At 37.6% G+C, this 21716-nt stretch overlaps 1 pseudogene across 1 annotated transcript in view; it reads right to left on the reverse strand.

Moving 5' to 3' along the window:
- Window positions 1-15528, reverse strand: part of LOC307096736 (phospholipid scramblase 1-like) — a 29884-nt pseudogene extending 14356 nt beyond the window's left edge. Inside the window, exon 1 of the transcript in view lies at window positions 14932-15528. The product of the transcript in view is annotated as a phospholipid scramblase 1-like (transcript). The remainder of the gene's footprint in view (window positions 1-14931) is intronic.
- Between the last annotated feature and the right edge of the window lie 6188 nt (window positions 15529-21716).

Raw genomic sequence — 21716 nt, forward strand, 5'->3', positions numbered from 1 at the left:
ATTTGTATTCAGACTCTTCTCTTTTCAGGGTGTAATCACAATTCCATCAGTATTCGAGGGATTTGCGCACACAGACTGCCTCTGTCAGAATTGTAGCCAGCTATTGCATTCTCATGTAGCGTGGTCCTGCGAATAACTGCCTTGGAAGGTGGATGTAGCTGGTATTTTGACATATGCTGCTTTATATGGAGCACAACATCTTTTTGTTGCAAAACCTCACAGTTTCAGCTTAATTGCTTGAAGATTTGGAAAACAAAATTCAACGTTAAAAAAAAAGTATGGAAATCATAATCTAACTCACAAAAAAAGGAAGACAAAGACCAAAGTCACTATCATACTATGGCCAAATAAGAGGATCAAAGACTTTAGGCTTTACTTCTTGTCTTTGCAAACTGAGAAATAATGTTGCTAGCATTTATTCATTCCCTGAGACTTAACAACATGTATTGTTTTTTTTTTATTATGTTGTCAATTTTTCTCAAAGAAAATTACCATTTCAAAGCTTCCCATAAATCCCATAACTTCTATAAGCTTAGTTTCCTCATGGGTAAAATGGAAATAACAATGCCTAGTTTGTCGGGTTGGTATGAGGGTTAGAAATAATATAAAATCACCTAATACTGCCTGGAACATAATGGAAGCTGGCACTATTACTATTATCCAACAGCTTTATCTAGACATATAAATTGGAATAAAACTCTGAGACAGTTTCATACTAATTCACACATAAGAAATAACACATTTTCTTATAGATACAAAGTAATTGAGGTAAATGTTAAAATATTTCTTTGAATTATCAAAAAACATAGATTGTTTCCATTTTCCAATTTACATGTCCAGATATGGCTTTTGTGAATAGCCCCTGGTAATCCATGGACTTTTGAAACTTTACCTATTTTTGAAGGCACTCAGTATCAAGTTTAACCAACCTGGATATGTAGCTACCAATAGGCTGCAGGGCAAGTTTCATCCATTAGTAGGGTTATTGCATCAGATATCAAAACCAAGAAAGCTGCCCAACCAGCATGGCTCAGTGGTTGAACATCGACCTATGAACCAGGAGATCATGGTTCAATTCCCGGTCACAGCATATGCCTGGGTTATGGACTTGATCCCCAGTTGGGGGCATGCAGGAGGTAGCCAATTAATGATTCTCTCTCATCATTGATGTTTCTATCTATTCCTCTCCCTTTCTCTCTGAAATCAATAAAAATATATTTTTAAAAAACAAGAAAGCTAATCCATATATAGTTCCAATAATTATCTCTCATGTGATTTAAATCAGTAAATTTGAAATTTTCCTGAATGGGGAATAACAGAACAATGGGCAATTTTCAAAAATTATCTTTGTTCTGAGTCAATGTAATCTCGGGCATTCTAAATATAGAAATGTGTGTGTGTGTGTGTGTGTGTGTGTGTGTGTGTGTGTGTGTGTGTTCATATATATATATATGAAGAAAATAAAACCTGTAAGAAACTAAAGGCAAAATAATTTTCATAGACACAGACAATAGCTTGGTGATTACCAGATGGAAAGGGGGTTGGGGAAGGTAGAAGAGGGTATAGTGGTGATAAATGGTGATGGAAGGAAACTTGACTTGGGGTGGTGAACGCACAGTACAATATACAGATGATGTATTATAAAACTGCACACCAGAAACCTGCATAATTTTATTAACCAATGTCACCCCAATAAATTCAGTAAAAAAACAGCATAACAAAAAAATTGTAAAATGATTTTGCTTACCTAAAATTAAAAGAAAAACACCTATGTTTTGGTCTCTTGGGACAGTCTTAACAGTTATTCAGGGAAAAGGGAAATATAGTAAAAGGTTCTCATAAAAAGGTGGGGGTGTTGAAAAGAATATATAATTGCTTTTTAATTGTAGGAAATACTTATAAAGTTATTTAATAGCCCTAAAATTCTGTGTATATATTAAAGATTATTATATAAAATTTGAGATGTGAAAATTATCAACTCTATGTTTATATCCTATGAACAATAGCAGAGCATCAACATGATGTTTGGGTCATTTGCACTGATCCCAAAAATAATGTTTGGACATCAGTACCTAACAGGGCACTAAGAAATCCTGAGGGTCTCATTAATTTCCTCTATAAAATGAGAGGATCAGAGTAAATAGAATTCTCTTATTCCCTCCAGATATAACATTACTCCTTTACCATGCAATTGATCTTTGGTTCAGGTCAAATAATTATAACACAAAGTTAAATTTAGAAACAGAATTATCTTCATTACATACTGGGCTATGTTGGAACTCCCTAGTTTATGTCACTAGACATAACATAAGTAAGGGAAAGCTCAGTTCCATAAACACTGGGATCAAGAATAAAGGGAAATAGAAAAGTCCTGAGGTTAAAAAAAAGGGGAAGAAAGAAGCCCAAAAGACAGGGGCAGTATGATTGGGGCAGGTCATACCGAAACCACCAAAAAGAGTATATTAGTGCCCAGAGGCAAGTCAGCTGGGAAAGACATATAGGAGGGCAGTGCATACTTTTTTTTTTTTTTGGTACAGGCAGATAAATATTAGTATTGCAAATAAGTTTTATTTATTAGATGTTGGGGAAAACTCTTGGAAACCACTCTTACAAGTCAGAATTTACATAATAAGAGAACAGATTTGACTTTGAACTATGGGATTAGTCTGAGAACCAATAAGCAAAGACTGCATAGCCCAAACATGACTGGTCACTATCAAGAGGTACCTAAAGAATCCTCTGGGTTCTACTCTTCCTTTCCACAACATGTAGCAGCAACCCCATTTTCCCCTGACAACCATGGTTGGTCACCCCAATCAGGTGAGCAACTCCTTTATCTGCTTGTTGGTTTTGTGGCCTGAGGAGGTTAAAGGAACCAAATAGCAATTTCAGCTTCCAGTTAAATAGAACCTTAGTCTCCTAGTATGATCACATTTTTTTCTTGGAAAAGTAAGAGTTTTTATACCAGCAGGACCAAAAGATGTAGGCGGATAAAATATAAATTTTATAAGAGGGTTATTTGGGGTAGGAGTGAATAAATTTACTTAAATCACCTGGTTCCTGGACTCTGGTATTCTGGCTAAGGAAGACATATATGTAGTCATTTATTCAAAACATATGTTGCATCATGTATGACAGTTCCTCAGCTCTACAAATGTTGTCACCCAGGTGGCTCTGTAACTATGTGTCTAATAGGCCATTCCACTGTTCTATTAAGCCTCCCGTTTTTGACATGAAGAGATAAACGATAAAACTAGTGACCCCCCTCTAATAGGTTTAGCCCATTGCCTCTCCTTTTTTATTGTACAACAGCTTTCTTAGTCAAAAGTAAGATTATGTAGGTTACCTTGAGGCCTTCACTTAGTCCTGGATAATGGTACTGGAAGAAACATTAAGGGCAAGAAAGGCAGAGTAAGTATCTTTCCCTGTGAGGACAAATTGCTGCTCCCTCTGTGATAGAAGAGGCACCAATATGCCACCTGGTGGCTGGCTGATTCCCAAAGGCAATGGGGCATCATCAGGGGCTCAAAAATGGACCCTGTTATTGGCAAGCTAGATACACCGCAGGGATGATAGCAACTTCTATTCCTGCAGCCATAACCACTTTGTTCATTAGCCCACTGAGCAAGCACATGATGGATGGACAAGGAGGCTGATTGACATGGATAGATCATTTTGTTACCTGATAATCAAAAACCTTACCTGCTGGGTGAATACTCACATGTGACATAAATATTCTCCATGTTCCTCTCTTACTCAGGGTTCTTCAGAGAAACAGAACCAATAGGAGAGATTAGAGATAGAGGTAGAGATAAATTACAAGCAATTGGCTTATATAATTATGGAAACTGCCAAGTCCCACCATCTGCCATCTGCAAGCTGGAGACCCAGGAAAGCTGGTAGTATAGTTCCAGTCTAAGCCCGAAGGCCTGAAACCAGGAGAGCCAACGGTATAAAGTTCAGGAAAGGATTAGGAAAATAGGATGAGACAAAAATTCTCTCTGACCCCACCTTCCATTCTATTCAGGCCTCCAATGGATTGGATGAGACCCACCCAAATTCTGGAGAACAATTTACTTTTCTCAGTCTACCAATTCAAATATTAATCTCTTGTAGAAACACTCTCACAGACATACACAGAATGATTCAACCAGTTTGACACATAAAATTAACCATAGCAGTCCCCATTAACAAATAGTAACAGTCCAATTCTAAGATTGCTATTCACATATTCTTTTCCCAGACATTTTTTTAACCAAAATGTCAATCTTATTTCAAAGTTCCTAATCATCTAAGCAGACTGTTAACAAATTACCCTGTGATCACTTTAGGTACACACCTTTGGCTATCGCCTCTTTTCAGGCAAGTAAAACAAAGTATTCCAAGTTCTGCCCACATGGCTTAGGGGATGTTAGTTGACTCTTAGTTGTGTCAGCACATTATGCAGAAGTACCTGTAAAAAAGGCCAAATACTTCCCCCCTCCTCTTTGTCAACTAGTCATAGAGAATGCCCCATGAGGCCAAGCGTGATTTGAGAAACAAGGCAGCAATGTAACAAGAGTAGGGCCCGCTGCTAATGCCACTTACATATGATTTCAGGACACACTTGAACCTGATCTCATATGGCCACTTCTACATGATGAGACAGTTCTGTTGCCCAAGCCAAAGTCATGAATTTGGTAGTCACATGACACACAGTTCATAGTGGGCCTTTTAGGTCCCATAGTCTTCTTCAATGAAGATTAGTTAGCAGAAGAGAGCATGAAAGGTTTTCTCTAAAGCCTCCACTTCATTCTTTGCATCCAGCTGCCTAAAGCAGTGGTCAGCAAACTGCGGCTCATGAGCCACATGCAGCTCGCAAGCTGCGGTTTGCCGCTCTGTTGACTAATGAGTTTGCCGACCACTGACCTACACTCTCGATTCCAATAATTACAGGCTGTTTTTGTTCCTTGTGATTAAGCCCCTATAGGCCCAAAAGAGTGGCAAGAATATGAAAACTCACATGGGATGATTTAGTGTGAGTTCTGGAGGAAAAATTTAAGTCTATACCCACATCCGTTTGGCCAAAACTCATGATCAAGGCACCATTGAATACAAGAGTGTCTTAGAAATGTAGTTTAGCTTCCTCCCCTCCACCCCACAAACAAACACAGCTCTCCCAAAGACACACAGAAATAATACAATCTAGATATATTAGTGGTTCTCAAAATGTGATTCCTGGATCAGCAGCAATAGCATCACCAGGGGACTAATTCCTTTGCCACATGCTGAAATTATTAAATCCAAATCTCTAGGGATGGGACTCAGCAATCTGTTTTTCAACAGCCCTCCATGTGATTCAGATGCACCCCAGTGTTTGTCAATTATTGGTCTGGAACCAAATGAGGAAACACCAAACTTCACATTATCTTGATAGCTTTCCATAACCCCTTACAGCCTCCCAGAAATAAGAAAGGATCTTATTGCCCAGTCCAGTCTTTGCAACCTTTCCTTTACCCACTGCACTAACTCTGGGGAAGTACTGGCAGGAATTCTTAGGCAAAGATCAACGGTCCATTTACTTTCTGCTGAGCTGAAGGGAAAAGGGGGTCTCTTTATGCTTAGAGGTATATCAGACTCTTCCAGTGAGAGTCACATTGATCTGTTTTTTTAAGGTAAAAATTAGTTTAGACTAAGTTAATAATATCTGTATTGAGTGGTATAGTTTTAAAATCTAAATATTCAAGAAGGAATAAAGACTGGTCATCTCAAACTGGCAAAGCAATAATCTCACTTACTCTAAAATTCCATATTCTATTGGCTTGATTTAAAAATTAGTCAATATTACCCTTGCAGTTTTTTAAATTACGTTGGGGTCTCTAAACCATAATGATTTGGAACTATAGTACATATTTTGCAGTTCAAAGTGAAGATTAATTGTGAATATTAATTTGAACTCATTTTAATTTTCACTTGCTTTTCCATTAATAAATTCAATAATATAAAATTGACCTTTTATACTTGAGAAGCAATTAAATTGTATTAAATTATGATTTTGCATATTTTAGTTTGGTAGCTAGATTGATATATAACATAAATTTTCATTAAGGATAGATTTTTGAGTAAGTATTCTCTGGATATAAATTGAGAATCAAATTAAAGTTTTCAGAATTTTGTTTGGTTCTCAAACAGTCATTAACTAATGTATTTCAGGGAAACTAAAAAATTGAGGTGATGAGTTTACAATTAGGAATTATTCACTAAACCTGAATTCATGTCTTCTACATTCTGGAAAGATCATATGTATTAGTTATTTATTGCTCTGTAACAAATTACCACAAAATTTAGCAGCTAACAATAAGTATTTAGTATTTCATAATTTTTGAGGTTAGGAATTTAAGAGTAGCTTAACTGGGTGGTCTGGCTGAAGGTTCCCAACAGATATAGTCAAGAAGTCAGTCAGGGCTGCACTTGAATCTGAAGACCTGATTAGGCAAGGATGTCCTCTCAAGCTAACTCATGTGGTTGTAGGAAGACCCCACTTATTTGCCAACTTTTGGTCACAGGTCTCCTATTCTCTTCACATGGGCTTCTTTTGTCTGCCTCAGTATTCTCACAGCATGTCATCTGGCTTCTCCCAAAGTGACTGATGAGAGAGAGAGAGAGAGAGAGAGAGAGAGAGAGAGAGAGATTACTCTATATAGAAGCCACAGCCTTTATACCCTAATCTTGGAAATGATTTACCCTCACTTCTGCTATACATTAAGAGATCACAGAAACCAAGCTTAGTATATGATGGAAGGGGTCTCCTCAAGAATACGAATACATAATTTGGCAGTGGATATTTTTCACACAACAGTCTTTACTTAAGATGATTATTATATTACTAGAGGCCCGGTGCACAACATTTGTGCACTTGGGGGAGGAATCCCTCAGCCTGGCCTGCACCCTTTAGCAGTCCGGGATCCCTCAGGGGATGTCTGACTGATGGAAGCTGTAGTCAGACATCCTTAGCACTGCTACAGAAGTGAGAGAAGCTCCCACCACTGCCACTGCACTTGCCGGCCATCAGCCCAGCTTGTGGCTGAGTGGCGCTCCCCCTGTGGGAGTGTATCTGCCCCCTGGTGGTCAGTACGCATCATAGTGACTGGTCATTCTGCTGTTCGGTCAATTTGCATGTTACCCTTTTATTATATAAGATATAATTTTAATGCCTAGGAATATTCCGGAAACATACTTCTGAAATGTTTGTGTGAATATATTTGTCACTGTCTATTTTTCCACATCCATTCTCCTCCCTAGACTGTGAATTCATCAGGGGAAGTACTCTTTCTTATTCATGTTTTTATTTCCAGCTCCATGAACAGTGGCTAAGATAGATGTGCTTAGTAAATATTATCTGTGCTGAATTGTATTATATTTTAATTCTCAAAGTACTTTATATTTTTTCTTATTTTTAAAATTAATGTATAATTTATATAAAATAAAAAGCACAACCTTAAGTGTTTATTGTGATAAATTTTGACAATTTTACATATCAATGTCACCTCAAACAAGACACAGAACCCTTCTATCACACATAGAACCCTTCTATCACACCATAATTCCTAATTGTAAACTCATCACCTCAATTTAAATTCTCACATGCCACTTTTCCTCTCCTTCCACCCTCATGCAGTAACTATTTTTATTTCTGTCATCATGCAATAGTCTTATCTGTTACTGAACTTCAAATAAATGGAATAACTTTATGCCAAATGCTTATGTATTTGACCTTTTTTTTTTCTTTCTTAATATACATTATTGAGAAACATATTGTTGCCACATGCATCGTAGTTAATTCCTTTTTATTGGTGTACTAGAGGCCCAGTGCATGAATTCATGCACAGGTGGGGTCCCTTGGCCTGGCTAGTGATTGGGGCAGATCTACTTGGGGGAGGGACTGCAGGAGGTTGGTTCCAGCAGCAAACTAACCAACAGCCGATTCCCTGAAGAATTGGGCTCCTTCCTCCCTCCTGTCTGGGTCTGGGGTGCAGGTGAACCAGATTTGGGGCTGTTAGGGCCCCAGCAGCAAGGTCTGGGTCATTGTGCATCATAGCTACCCACCAGTCATCCAGTCATTCTGGTCGTTCTGGTCGTTTGGTTGTAAAGGTCACTTAGGCTTTTATATATATATAGATAATATTTTAATGTATGAATACACCTCAATTTATTTATTCATTCTTCTCTTGTAAGACATTTGGATTCTTTCTACATTTGATTATTATAAATAGAGCTACTGTAAATATTATTTTACAACTTTTTTCTATAGACACATGATTCCATTTTTCTTGGGTAAATAAATACCAGACAGTGAGATAGCTGGATGCAATTGTTATTAATTAATCAAAAGGCTTCTTTGTTTTCCAATATGTTTAAGAACTTAAGACAAAATTTTTAAAAAACATCAGCTATATCTAATTCCCAAAGAAAATGAAAAGCAGGCAGAAATAGAAATACTAGTTTTTACACTAAGGTTTTGGAGTAATCAAGAGCAATCGACAGCATCAGCATCCCTTTGTACAAAATTTGTGCACAAAGTTGTGGGGTGAATTCTCCACACTAGGACAGAGGCCATGAGCAACATGCAAAGACTAGGAGACCTGAGGGAGCAGTGCACTGACAGAAAGCAGTGAGAGAACAACAGACTGAGAGCAAAGACAGCAGTGGGCCTACTCTCCATTCTCCTTGGGAATTAGACATAGTCAGTGGTGACTGTTCTTCAAATTCATCTTTCCTGTCGTCCATTTCCAGTCTTTTTGAAAACATTTCTTCTTCTTCTCATCTTTATGCTCCATATCAGCCCCCTTACTTATCCGTCTATTTAACAAATACTTATTGAACATTTACTATTCAGCAGGAACTGTTCTAGAAGCTAGGAAAAACAAAACAGACAAAATCCCTGCTCTCATATAGCTAAGTGTATTTGCAAATATATATGATCAAAATATGCATTTCACTTATATTCTGTGTTTTTTTCACCAAATAGATTAAAACCGTAATATACCCATATACACTGGAAAATTGAAACTAAGGCCTGCCATAGCATCGCTCACATACTAGGTGCTCATTACGTGTTTGTTGAATGCATAAATGAATAAATGTCCCAAAGTTGGAGGAATTATTATGCAATAGAGATTCATTAGGTGAGCATATAAATTAAGGCTTTCTAGGAGGCAGCTCAGAAATATATCAGCAATCCTGAATCAAATCCTTTTTGGAAGTACTAAGACTACTAGATGTACCAGTTAATAATGGCGGATTTTGTAATCAAAGAAAACACGATAATTTCAAGCGAAACATCAAAAGTCCTTTATTCAAAGTAATGTCCATCACTAGCTACATATTTCCCCCATCTTTCAGGTAATTTGTGGATACTGTCCCAATACAACTTTTCTTGTTTTGAGGCAAACCATTCAGAGACCAAATTTTCCACTTCTTTGTATGTTTTGTTGAAGTGCTGCTCAGAAAGTGTGTGTGCCATAAATCGGAACAAGTGGTAATCTGAAGGAGCAAGGTCTGGTGAATACAGCAGGTGGGTTAATACTTCCCAGGCAAGATCTTTTAACGTGTCTATAACTGGTTTTGAAGTGTGTGATGGTGCGTTATCATGAAGCAAAATTACTTTGTCGTGTCTTCTGGCACATTCTGGTCATTTCACAATGAAAGCGTGGTTCAAATTGATTATTTGTTGTCGGTAGCAATCAGTATTAATGGTTTCACCTGGTTTTAGAAGCTCATAATACACCACACCTTCCTGATCCCACCAAATGCAGATCATTGTCTTCTTTCCGAAGTGATTTGGCCTTGCAGTCGATGTTGATGGTTGACCTGGATCAACCCATGATTTTGTGCATTTGGGATTTTCAAAATAAATCCACTTTTCATCGCCAGTCACAATTCCATGCATAAAAGACTTCCTTTCCTGCAGTTGAAGCAACATTTTACTGATGACTTTTCGGTTTTCCATTTGTCTTTTTTCAGTTGATGTGGCACCCACTTTCCTTCCTTTAAAATCTTTCCCATTGCTTGTAAATGATCAGAAATTATTTGCTGAATAACGTTTAATCTTTCTGCAAGTTGTTTTTGAGTTTGACATGCATCTTCATCCAATAAGTCTTCAAACTTTTTCGGTTGACCTGTACGTTCTTTGTCTTTCACATCGAAATCATCACTTTTAAAGCGTTTACACCAGCGTTCACAAGTACCTTGAAATGGAGCATGTTCACCATAAGCTTCCCGAAGTGAACGATAACTTTTTCTTCAAAATAAAGTAATGAATTAAAACTTCCTGCAAATGCTCTTTTTTTTGGCACAAAATTCAACATTTTTAAGCGTAAAAATATCTATGATGTTAACACCTTCAGCAAATTTGTCATATGAAGTTTTGAAACTTGCTGTCAATACAACAAAATAGCATACATATCAAGTTGCATATATATCAACATATGTGTAACTCCATCTATTGAAAAAAATCCGCATTAAAAAATCCGCATTATTAACTGGTACACCAGGTATACTACAATTTTGCCACAGAGTACATGGTCTCAATCTGAGCTAAAAATAAAGCTTACTTTTCCAAGAAAAGTCAGACCATTTTCAGAATGAAACTAAAAAGCAAATTTAACTTAATAATGTCAGACATTTATCAATAACTTAGTGACCACCAACCAAATTACTTTATACTTGGCTTGTGGTTAAACCTTTAGCACAAATATATTTCTAGATACAAAGAGAAAATTTCATTACACAAAATTCACCTGATTAAAAAAAATCATATCTGAAAAATCACTCATCTGAGAAAGCTTCAAACCCTGGGCTTGCAAGGTCATGCTGTTTTCAAAGTGAATGTGATCAAAGGGCTTAAAGAACATAAGAAATAACTTTCAAACAGCAAGACACCACCTCAAGAGGGCATCACAAGTGGCCAGTGGATAAGCATCAGCACTAAACTGAACTGTTTGACACACAGCTTTGTCTCACTTATTCTCTGATGATAAAAGTAACATGTCTATTGTATAAAAATCAAGCATATAAAGTTAAAAAATGTAAATTACCAGGCATACTCACTGCTAAATATTGGTGAATTTCCTTCTAATCTATTTTTTGCACATATTAGTTGAGCTCTGCTATATATAAAAGTTGGGACTGTTTTTCATATATAATACTGCAACACAAGCTTTCCCCCCTAGTTTATTACAAATATCTACTTATACATTCTCTTAGTGACTACATTATAGTTCATCTAATTCTTTCCTTATTTTGACTATTACCATCGTTTTCATATTTTTTCTCTGTCTCAAGTTAACACTCCATTAAATGTTTCTAGAGTTTGAGGGATTTGTTGGTTTCTGCAGATTGGGCAGGTAATTCAGAATTTTTTACTTAGGGTTTACCTATCCTTAGGAGAGAAATTAAACAATATGTATTGCCAATTACTATACAGTCTCATAAATCTGATACATGAAAAGGTAGTCACTCCCTATCCCATGTATATAATATTCTCTGAAAACCAATTCTAACCTAATGAACCCCAGTGTCCTGACACCAGGATTTGATATAGATCCAGGATCCATATTTTCATATTTTAATACATAATTGAACCCCACTAAATTCTGTAATAATTTTATAGATATGTCAATACTCTCTAAAAAGCATTAAATGTCCTTTTTGTGGTTCCTAGAGAATGTTGCATTTTTAGACCTCATTTTATTAGATGCAGGAACATTTCAGTAGGTAAAAGATAGTGCTGAATTTATATCTCATTAATTTCAATTGTTTGTACTCAAATGAAAATGAAGATACTTTCTCTCAAATCTAAACTGATCAATTCTAAAGTCTAATTTGTTGCTACAGGTCCATTTATCTCCCTGTTCAGGACATGATGAAGGTACAGACCTGTCCCTGCAGACTGATGAAAGCATATCTGCTGAAATGTCCACTTTGTATTCTTAAAATACCCCAAGACTTTAAACCGGATAAGCCATGAAAAGAACACATCAGATACAACAAAATAAGACAGATGAACACGCAGAAACATACACCTGGCCCCAAATCTTAAGATATTTTTCAGACCTAATTCCAAAAAGTGGGGCAATGGAGAGCACTTTTTGGGGTCATGTTTCCTAGAGCTTCAGGGTAGTTTTAATGCCATTCACTGGGCATTAAGGAATCATCATGAACACAGTGCACTCATTTAGAACAACATGTGATAAACCACTAAAACATGTAGGAAGAAACCTGAAAGCCTTTTTAAACAAACTTTCAGAGCTGAATTGAAATGCTGGTATCAAAAGATGATTATAGGTATAATTACAACAAATTGTTCTGTCTTGTCACAGATGAATAGTAATGAAACAGGGAAATTAGAAGCAAAAACATAGTGGTATACCTTCAGGCAAATATGAAAGATATATGGATGTTCCTAAGCCGCTCTTTAAATTCAAGTGTCAAATAGACTCTTTGTAGGGAAACCATTCCACATCCCATTGTTTCAAGAGCAGAACTACAAAGCCAGAATAAATGTAGTCATACCTAATTTCATCTTGCTCTACAATTTGCTGGACGTTTCTCTATGTTTCTTTTTTTTTAATTTAATTTGACAGACAGCTCAAAGTTAAGTGCACTGCTGGGTACTGAGGATATAAAAGTGATCAAAATATAATTTCTTCCTTCAAGGCATTTATTAGCTAGCACTGTTTTAGGGCATAAGACAATAGCTGCACTATGGCCAATAGGGTATCATCAGAGGTATTTCAGTAAATGTCCATTTTTTCTTTTGGTACAGACACAAATAATATAAGTCAGTCCATACAGACATCATCTCACTTCATGTCCACAAAAGCCACAGGTAGGGAGTATTATTGTCTCCACTCAGAAGATGAATAAACACAGGCTTGGAGAGTCATGTGGCAAGTAGAAAGAAGAGCCAAGATTCTAGGCAAAGCTCCATTGTGACAGTAAATCATAGTGTCTGAGATTCAGATAATTACCTCAGTTTATTTTGCATGTGGAAACAAGTCACCCTTCTGACATTAGAACCATTAAAGTTACAGAATGTTGGAAATCAACGCTTGATCACAGGAACACATAAAAATATCATCTCTTCATAACAATTATTTTATGCCCACATAGTACTTTCAACATTACCCACTATCAGCTAAAGAATATACATCCATGGTTATCACCTTCCTTCCTAGATTAATATATCCCCTTTACCTAAGGTGTTTCCTTCCTCATTTCTGATTCACTTCCAACCATTTCTAACATGGCTTTCATTCCAAGCACTATAATTCACTTGCTCTTTTCAAGACCCAGTGGACACTTGTGTGTCCTCATATTATTGCCTCTCAGGTGCATTCAACAAAACTATTCATGTCTTACTTGACTCACCTTTTTTGCTGTCCTTTCATTACATAGCTCTGCCCGGTCTCACTATATCCGAGCATCCTCTCCATCTCCTTCAATGGCCTTGCCACTACATATTAATGACTCATTTATTGGTCCTGACCCCTCTACCTTTCTCAGTCTATATTCTTTTTCTATGTAATCTCATTAACATCTGTAACTTTATATGCTAGCTTTATGCTGATAGCTACCAAATTTATAACTCCCAAAGACCTCTCCTCTGAGTACAAGATATAGCCAATTATATAACTGACATTTCCACTTGGCTATTGAATGACCATCTTAGTTTCCACTAACTTCTTCTCTAAAACATGATTATCACCTTCACTTTCTCATTTCAGAAAATAACATTATCTTATGCAGTTGCTAGATAAAAACCTAGGAAGCCATTCTTGAATCCTTGCATTTCCTACTTTTCTTGAATTCAACCCAGCAGCAAATACCATCAATTATACCTTCAAAGTAAAGCTTGAATTTATCTTCTCTCCATATTCTTTCTCATTACTTTTGTCTAAAACACTATATATATACTAGAGGCCCGGTGCATGAAATTCGTGCACAGAGGGGGGTGGTGTCCCTCAGCCCAGCCTGCACCCTCTCACAATCTGGGACATCCCTCTTGCAATCCGGGACTGCAGGCTCCTAACCACTTGCCTGCCTGATCGCCTCTAACTACTCACCTGCCTGCCTGATTGCCCCTAACTACCTCTGCCTGCCTGATCACCCCAACCACTCTGTCAACCTGCCTGATGCCCCTAACTGCTCGCCTGCCTGCCTGATCGCCCCTAACCACTCTGTCTGCCTGATCACCCCTAACCGCCCCTGCCTGGGCCCCCGCAGCAGTGGCCTTGTTAAGAAGGACGTCCGGAATGATGTCCAGAAGGTTATTCTGCTGTCTGGTCTAATTAGCATATTACACTTTTATTATTATAGACTACAGGCCAGTTGCAGGAAGATTCCTGCAAGAGTAGGGCTTCCTGTGGCTGTAATGAAGCAGAGAAGGGAGCAAAGCCCAAGGCGGCTTGGGCTTTGCTCCCTTCTCTGCTGCCTCACTCCCTCCCATCTCCGTTGCCTCACTCCCTCCCTTCTCCACTGCCTCCCTCCCTCCCTTCTCCACTGCCTCACTACCTCCTGTGTCCGCTGCCTCACTCCCTCCTGTGTCCGCTGCCTCGCTCCCTTCTCTACCACTTCACTCCCTTCTGCAGCACTTGGCTGCCTTCTATGCTATCTTCAGTCTTCACTCTGCACCTGTGTATGCAGATAAACCACCATCTTTGTTTGTTTAATTTGCATACTTACTCCTGGTTGGCTGGTGGGCATAGCAGAGGGATGGTCAATTTGCATGTTTCTCTTTTATTAGTATAGATATCCCACCTTGGTTCTTATTTTTTTCTCCCAAGGAGACTTTTATTAATTCACTACCAAACTCCTGCTCTCTGTTCTTTGCCTTCAGTCCTTTAAAAACAACAAACAAACAAAAAATGAAGTAAATGGGGCAACACATGCCAAGCATCACAGCTTTTATTTTCATATCAAGTTCTAAAGGGAACTGGATCCCAAAGTTATTGGCATCTATAAATCACAAAACCAGTCTATTGCTTGGGAATCTTGCCAATCACATTTTCTTCATCAAGAGATTCAATCTCAAAATCAATATCACCACAACATGGACCAATAATTTTTAGTACATCCTCTCCCCTCTTCATTTTGAACTATAAACTTTGGCTGACAAGGATACCAATTCTGAGTAACATAACCTGCTGGTACACCAAGAGGAGTGTGGATATCTATCTCTTGAGGGCAGCAGGGGCAACAACAGCTGGCGCACCTCAGTGGTATCTCCAGAGTTATGACCTCTTGGCCCATATTATCAAGAATCCTTACAGTAAAAGACTTAAAAGCCCCATAGCAGTTTCAGGTACTATCTTCCACTGCAAAGTAAATAGTTTGTCTAAGGCTGTTCTTCATTTTATATTTAATACTAGTTCTAAAACTTGTGAAGACTTCCAGAAGCTCAACTTGCTGATGAATCAGTATCTGATCTATCTGCGTGAAATATGCCAATCCTGGTGGACAGTCTAATGGAGGTGGTGATGCTGACATCCACCATACCCCTGCAACTACACCTGGCTGATTATACAATGGTGGGTGTTGGACAGGAAAGCCCACTGAACCATCCCTCCCCATCAAAAAATCCATTGATTAATTCAATAATATTGAAAGCACACTATGTGCTAGGGCCCTGGCCAGGCAGCTCAGATTGTTAGAGCGTGTTCAAATACACCAATGTTGCATGTTTCATCTCCAGTCCAGGCACATCTAAGAAGCAACCAATGGATGCATAAACATAGAACAACAAATCAATCAATCTCTTTCTCTCTCCCTAAAATCAATCAGTATACTATGTGCTAGGGACTTTTCTATCATCTAGAGATACAAAAAAAAAATGACAAAAATCCAATTATTACAGAACTTCATTCTAGTGGAAACAGCACACAATAAACAAAAAAATAAAAGTATTAGTATGCCAGATGGTGATAAATACTAAGGAGAAAAATTACTAGTAAGCAAACAAAGGCAATGGGAAATGCCAGATGCAAGTAAGTTGTAAGGTAAATAGAGTGGCTGAGTCATACAGCAGACAGAGATTAGACTTTCTTTTAGTATAATTAGTTCATATCATTACACACCCTAAAATTCTTCTAATGAGTCACATTAAAACCTAGGGTAAAATCTAAAAATTCTTATTTTGGGTCTCCTGCCTACCTATCCTACTTTCCTCCTTCATCATAGACTCCAGAAGGTTCCATTCAGTATCTCCCCACTCTAAATGTTTCTGCGTCAAGGCCTTTGCACTGTTTTCTCTATCTGGAACATTCTATCTCAGCTCTACTTTTAGCAGACTCATCAGATATCACTTAGTAAGAGATGCCTTTTCTGAGCATACACTATCAAATAGCACAACCATCCACCAAGATTTGCTTAACTTACTTAGTCCCCTTATAAAACCTATCACAATTGTTTCAAATGCATATTATCTGACTTTTCTATTATGTATTTTACCACTAGAGTGTATGTTTCATGAGGACAGACACTCATGCTCTGTCTAGTCACTGCTTCATCCCCAACCTAGAGTTGCTCCTGGCATGAGAAAACACTCTGTAAATACTTGGTTGTTGATTGGTTGAATGAGTGACTATAAATTCCAATTCCAATTGTTTTCATTCATAAAAAAATGTATTAATAAACACACACTGTGTGCCAGACATTGATATAATTCTTAACATTTGCCTGGTCTGTAGAATGTAGGCGGATTAGCCTACCTTATTCAGAATTAGAGAAATATGAAATTCTGGTGATAAAAGGACTTTTTAAAATGACTTTTTAAATTCAACCTCTCCAGGAAAATGAAGCTAAAGGATGTTGAATAACATGTTCAAATCACATAACTTTAAGAGTACAGTGAAAACCTACCCCAGTTGAAGACTTCTCCTGTGGGTACATTGTAATAAGAACATGAGCGGCAAAATGTCTCAGGCTCCAGAATGTTGTAAATGACATCAATATTAAATATGAAGTGTAAATTTTTATATGTTTTATGAAAAATAAATAGATAATAACTTTCATTTGCAATTTTTTGCTGTGAATCCCTGAATGGATATACTTAAAGAGCATTGTGAGGATCACATTTTCAGCTAGACCAGGTAGAATGCAGATGTCTAAGGACAAGGCTCTGAAACACCAAAACTTTCATGATTAGGACACATTTGATTCAAGGATTGATCACCATTACCACCTTTCTCTCCCAAGACTCCAGTAAATAAAGATACAGGATTTAAAAAGGTAAAACATCAATCAAGATAATGTGATTAGGGGAGGAGCATCAATAGAAAGTAGATTCCAAGAAACCTCTGGAACATGAGGGGGTGGAGGTGTATAACTGAGGAAGAGTGACAAAGGAAGCATAGCTGGTGTGCTCACAGGAGGACACGTAGAGGAGGGAAAACTGCTTTCCCTGCAGAATCCCAAGAGGCTTGCCACTCAGAAATGTCAAGTGCTTATGAAGCCAAAGGTAAGAACTAAGGCCAAAAACTAGGAGATAAACTGATAGTTTATAAAAGATTTGACTGCAAACATGGTATCAAACTTCACCAACTAAATAAACTTCTCCAAGGCAATGAACCAAAGGTCCCACAACACAACAGCCAGATGGCCACTCCAGTGGGGACATCTCAGTGGGTGGAGTGGTCACCTGGCTGTTGTGTTGTGGACTCTGCCCATCCTAGGCTGTCTCTGGGGCTTCTCAATTTCTTTAAGGAGGACCCTTTTGGTTCACTTGGGAACAATGAGATCAAATCCCAAATTGTACTGGGACAAAATATCTAGATGTTTTCATTGAATAGAGTGCAAGCTTGGACTGCTAGTGGCCATCTTTTTCACCATTTGGTAAAATGAAGCCAATGCCAAGCAAAGCAGATCCTAAATATGGAAGAAACCAAAGTCCTAATAACTTCATAGAGCACCTGGCTACAGAGGGGCCTTTATTTAGAGTTACCTATAAAATTCAGAGAGGAAACCAAATGCATTTTTTGCTAAATGAAAATGTTTAAAATCATAGAAAATATTACAATATAAGATAATTTTTATAGTTTATTTTTACTTCTCCATATTCTTGTAAAAATGGAGTTTGGTTTTGAGAGGGAATATTCTTAGAGATATGCAGTTAAGTAGTATTTTTATTTTTATTATATACTGTATTTTGAGATTTTTGCTTAAATTTATAACTTAATATTTTCAATAATAATAATTAAACTTTTAAGGAAAAACATGTAAAGCAATAGCTGAGAGAGATAAAGACAAACTGGATGGATCTAAAATACAGACATGAGGGAGTCGGGAAGCACATTTCTGGAAAGAAGTCAGACTACAGAGAAAGTACGAGTGTACTGATGGCAACACTGGATTTTGCCTTAACTCTATGGTCCTGGAAAACAGTAACAGTTAAAGACGTTACTTCCCCTTTTGTGTTCCAGAATATGTCTTATTACAAAGAAACACCATTCTCCATATGACTTAGATCAGACTCATAGATGCCCCATTTTTCTTCCTATGACAAGGCTGGACACAGAGCCTCCAAATTCCCATTCTTTCCCTCATAATGACTAGCTGACTGTTTCATCCCTACTCATAAGTCAGGAAAAAAATGCTTTTTAACTATATGTTGATTACATTTCCTTTCTCCAGGCTGCTGACTTTTGATTCACCCTCAGCCTGAGCCAGTACAGGACCTCTTCTTAATGCCCCTTCTGACAATATTAACTAACCTCAGGGTAGCAGTCTCTGATCTACCGTCTTTTCAAAGCCACTCTCACTCATCCTATCTCCCAACCTGGTTCTTCCTTTTCTGACTACTCTTTGTGATGCTCACAGAGCTTATGGCCCAAGCATTCGCTCTATTACAACAGTTTCCCTTCTCCTATTGCAGGAGTCTCCTCCTCCCTCTTATGATAAAGTCTCTCCTTATGTAAGGCTGGTTTTGTTTTTCTCTGATACTAGTTAAAAGTCAAAGGAGTAAAGATCAACTCTCGAAAGGGGCTAAGGAAAAAAAGTTTCTCAGCAGAATTGAAGTCAGCACATAGATTGATGTGCAGGGAAGAGAGGGAAGCTTGCAACGTTATTGAGATTTCAAACTGATGTCAGAAAAAGCATGCCGATCGCCCACATAAAACACAAGTCTTCTTGGATCCCTTGATACAAAGCGGGGCTAGATGATGGTTCAACCTAAGATGGGAAGAGGGAAGGCATAACAGTGGTCAAAGGAAACACAAAGTTAGGGCTATGGGATAGACGTGCAGTCTACAGATGAGGGATGGCAGAGAGAGCACCTGGAAGATGCAGTAGGCCCCCTTCATTCGGGGGATATGTTCCAAGACCTGTGGTGGATGCCTAAAACCACAGATAGTCCGGAACCCTATACATACTATGTTTTTTTCATGTATATATATATACATATATATGAGATAAAATTTAATTTATAAATTATGCAAAGTAAGAGATTTAAAAATAATAAAATTGAACAATTATAACAATATATTATTATAAGATTAAATGAATGTGCTCATGTATGGTCTCTCTATCTTTCTTTTTCTCTCTCTTTCATTCTCATAACGGATCTGTTAACCAGGATGGCAACCAAGTGTCTAAGGATATGGAGCATATACAGTGAGGATACGCTGGACAAAGGGAACATTCACGTCCTGGGTGGGACAAAGTAGGACAGCCTGAGATTTCATCACACTACTCGGAATGGCATGAAATTAGCACTTACAAATTGTTTGCTTCTGGATTTTTTTTCACTTAATATTTCAGACCAAATTTGATCACAGGTAACTGAAGCTGCAGAAGGTGAAACTGTGGATAGGGAGGGACTACTATACTGTGCTGAATGTTGAAGCAACACCATCGCAAGAATCAAAATCCAAACTGTCAGCTTTACTTGATGAAAATAACTGTCCATCCACCGCTTCCAGGCATACCTCACAACAGCAACCTTAATGAGAGCTTCATCGTGTGTGGAATCTGAAGCTGTACAGGAGCCATAAGGAAGAACACCTTTTCAGCTACAATCCTTACGATCTTACTTTTCAGTAAAAGTGGTGAAGCTTTAGGTGCAGTGCAGTAAACTAAGCTTTTCCTACCGCTGCTCATTGAACATTGACTCCACAGGAGTGTTTCTGATCTTTTTTTCCTGAGGCACTAACTCTAGAAAATGGGACATAGAAGCCAGCTTTTAATGACAAGCATTTGCAACAATCAAGGTAAACCCGTTATTATCCATCCCTATTATTATCATCCTTAGTAGTATTAAGAACTGCTGGAAACCAAACATTGAGACATTGGAAGTTAAATGTGAAAAGGGAATCCTGAATGCTTTGGTCAACATTAATCGCTCTGAATGGTCAGAGCTAGTCACTCATTGTTTAGTTGAGACATTGGTAGTTATAGCAACTCTCACCTGTTAATCATATGTAAATTTTTGCTGATTGTCTATTATTGGAATTTCCTGCCTAAAGGATATGGGTGTGTCTCAGAACCCCAATAAAAGGGATGGCAAAGGCCAGAGCACGGAGTAGTCCTCCCACTAGAGGTGGGCTCCCACCTGGCCCCCCATTTACCCAAATTGATTCTTTTCTAGCTTCTCTTCATTTTGATTGCGGCCTTCTCCAGAAACCGGACCTGAATGGGAACCCTGAAACACTCAGGACGTGACAAGGGATTCCACAAAGAACAATTGCAGCAGAACCTTTGTGTTCAGATGCAGTGGATTAGCCTCAAGCAGCAATTCTCAGCAAGTAGGAAGAGATGCTGTTCTTGGTAGGATGCATAAGTAGGAAAGATGGTTGTCATAATATAGCTAATAATTCCAAACAAAATATCCATTTCATATACTTACGTCTTTTATGTCCTTAAAGTTTATTATAAGTGATAGATGTAAATAAAAATCTGTCCACTGCAGGTTATTTACATTTTGAAATTTTGGAAATATCCAATTTTGGGTTAGTTTAAAATTTTTAATATATTCATAAAAATACATCATATATATGCCATAAATCTATATTTAGAATTTTGATAGATAGATACATAGATATAGATGTATACATGAAAAGATAGCTGCAATATGTTGTTGAGAGTGAAAAAGCGAGTTACAGGACAAGCTGAGATAAACACACAGAGATGTATTCCCAAAAGATTGACAATGAACCAGAGATTGTGGCTCCTTCTAAAAAGCTGATTACAGAGTGCAGAGGGATAAGAGTATGACATCGATTTTTGTTTTATATATTTCTGTATTCTCTTTTGTCAATAAATGAGTGCTGCTTTTTATAATTTAAAATATCAATTTTAATATAAAAATAAATGCTAGGAACAGATAAATATTCTCAGAAAAGGTGGACAGTTTTGTTTTTTCCCAACACGGCAACACTTCAATAGAGCGAATGAAGGGCAGCATATAAAATATGAAAGAGCTTTACAATCCTTAGAACAGTTAAAGCCCCAAATAGCGAGGACACATAAGACTTTGGGAAAACAGCAACATGAGGATTTAAAAATACCCTTTGAACTATGCTTCAATCTATGCAATAAAAGCCACTAGCACTCAGAATTTTCTGTCACATTCAGAAATGTGCTGCTTTTATTTTCTTTAATCTCATTTTGTTATTTATGACTCCACTGCTCATGCATGTGCTTCATTAACCCCTCAGACCTCTTTAAGAATTTCAAGAGAGCAA

Source organism: Cnephaeus nilssonii, assembly GCF_951640355.1.
Source record: "Cnephaeus nilssonii genome assembly, chromosome: 3".
Taxonomy (NCBI): Eukaryota; Metazoa; Chordata; class Mammalia; order Chiroptera; family Vespertilionidae; genus Cnephaeus; species Cnephaeus nilssonii.